This window comes from Chiloscyllium plagiosum, chromosome 27, assembly GCF_004010195.1.
Source record: "Chiloscyllium plagiosum isolate BGI_BamShark_2017 chromosome 27, ASM401019v2, whole genome shotgun sequence".
Lineage (NCBI taxonomy): Eukaryota > Metazoa > Chordata > Chondrichthyes > Orectolobiformes > Hemiscylliidae > Chiloscyllium > Chiloscyllium plagiosum.
Window position 1 is genome coordinate 41629427 of NC_057736.1, and position 2687 is coordinate 41632113.

Sequence of the window (2687 nt, forward strand, 5' to 3'; positions counted from 1 at the left end):
CCACTCTAATCTTGACTCTAATTCCAGCATTTGCAGTACCCATGTTCGCCTAGTCCAATCTAGTAGCTTCACCAGGGTGACACCTCATCTTCAGGTATACATGGTGCTGCTCTTGGCACGACCTCCTGCACTCTCCATTGAACCAGGCTCCATTGATCTCCTGGCTTAATGACAATGGTTGAGTGTTAGTTATTCCGGGCATGAGGTTACAGGTTGTGCTCTTGATGGTCCACAGTGCCTTGTGGATGCCTAGTCTTGAGTTACTAGGTCTGTTCGATGTTCGTCCCATTTAGCACATGTGGAGGAGCCGGTGTTAGACTGGTGTGGACAAAGTTAAAATCGCACACCACCCAGTTTATAGTCCAACAGGTTTATTTGGAAGCACTAGCTTTCGGAGCGCCGCTCCTTCAACCAATTGATGAAGGAGCGTCACTCCGAAAGCTAGTGCTTCCAAATAAACCTGTTGGACTATAACCTGGTATTGTATGATTTTTAACTTTGTCCATTTAGCACAGTGATAGTGCCACACAGCTTGATGCATGCTATTCTCAATGTGAAGGCAGGACTTGGTCTCCACAAGGACTGTGCAGTGGTTGCTCTTATCGATACTGTCATGGCCAGATGCATCTGCAGCCAGCAGATTGGTAAGGATAAGGTCAAGTAAGATTTTCCCTCTTGTTGATTCCCTCACCATCTACTGCAGACCCAGACTAGCAGCTATGTCTTTTAGGACCCGACCAGCTCGATCAGTAGTACTGCTGCCGAGTCACTCTTGCTGTTGGACATTGAAACCCCCACCCATAGTACATTTTGTACCCTTGCCATCCTCAGTGTTTCCTCCATGGGCTGTTCAGCATGGAGGAGGACTGGCTCATCAGCCGAGGGAGAATGATATGTAGGAGGTTTCCAGTGCAGCGAAGAGTGGCTTTTGTCAAGGTTCATCCCGAGCAGTTCCACAATGCAGGATTCTGTGCTCTATGGTCGATTCCCCAGGACGCACACAGAGACAAACATCGACTGTGCTTGGAGGGCCATAAACTTGGTGAAAGACACTCTTTGGTCTGCCTGAAACAAGTTGGTCTTCCAGAGCAAAGCGTCGATCTGACTGAGTGTTACAGACTGGCATATTCTGAGGTCCAGGACTACGTGCTTAGGAACACATTAAAGCTCAGGGCAGCTGCTGCCAAGGCGCAGTGGAGAAAGACCACTATCTAAGGTCTTCCTGCTGAGGATAAGTAGTCATGATTTGGAGATGTCGGTGTTGGACTGGGGTGATTTTTAACTTTGCTGAAGATAAGTGGGGGATGGTTCAGTTATCAGACTTGTCCACTACCTCAACCATACATAATCTTGCACAAGTACACGATGCCTTTGGTTTATTTGTTGAATAGAATCAAACTCCAATGTTTGTTTGTTTTCTTCATATGCCACTGTGGAGAACTGAGCAGCTTTTGTGACTTTGAATGTATGTATATATAATATATAGATACATATATTATGAATCAAATACATTTTTGAAATAAAAAAATGAACACACAACTTCAGGTCACCCAAAAATGCCTTAGAGTCAATGAAGTGCTTTGAAATGCTATTACTGTAAGAAATGCAGTGGCCAACTTGAGCACAGCAGGATCCCAAAACAGAAATGAAATAACCAATATTTTTTTCAAGTTACGAAAGTTAAATATTAGCCATGGTACTGCAATTCTTCAAAAAGGAATATTAAGATCAGACAGTGTTAACAGCAATGGATTTTAAAGTCTCACCTGGAAGATGGCACCTTCAACAACGCAATTCTACTTCGGTACTGAACTTGAGTGTCAGCTTAGATTGTGACTGGAAGTTTGCTGTAGTGAAACTGTCTGTAACCACCACTGATGCTTCTGACAATTCTGGGATTCTGGACAAGCCAGAATGGCGTGGAATCCAGATATTATTATTCGTACAATAACTCCACAGGGTGTGCTGTAGTGGGTTCCAGTTTGCTATTCCCAATGTACTGACAGTGAAGAAAATGTGCACTCTTTACACTGTTAAAACACTTGAAAAAGTTAAACCTCTTGAATGAGGTGTAACTGGATTTTTAAAGTTAAAAATCACACAACACCAGGTTATAGTCCAACAGAGCTGAAAATGTGTTGCTGGAAAAGCGCAGCAGGTCAGGCAGCATCCAGGGAACAGGAGAATCGACGTTTCGGGCATAAGCCCTTCTTCAGGAATTCCAGCATCTGCAGTCCTCACTTTCTCCTATAGTCCAACAGGTTTAATTGGAAGCACACTAGCTTTCGGAGCGACGCTCCTTCATCGGGTGATAGTGGAAGGCTCGATTATAACACAGAATTTATAGCAAAAATTTACAGTATGATGTAACTGAAATTATACATTGAAAAATTGATTGTCTGTTAAGCCTTTCATCTGTTAGAATACAGTGATAGTTTCACTTCTTTCATGTGTAAATCACAAAACCCTTTCTTTAAAGTTGCATTCTCGGGTTAGCTGTTAACAATGGTGATAGCTAGACAATATGTTGAAGGTGTTAGCCCCCTGTGTTCTCGGTCTATGACCTGATGTTTAGATTGATTCTAATCTAAAAAGTGAAATAACAGAGTTTTACATAAATTCATGCAGTTTCTGAACTCAGAATGCATACATGTAGAGCTCTGAGCTGAAAAACTGCATGAATTTAT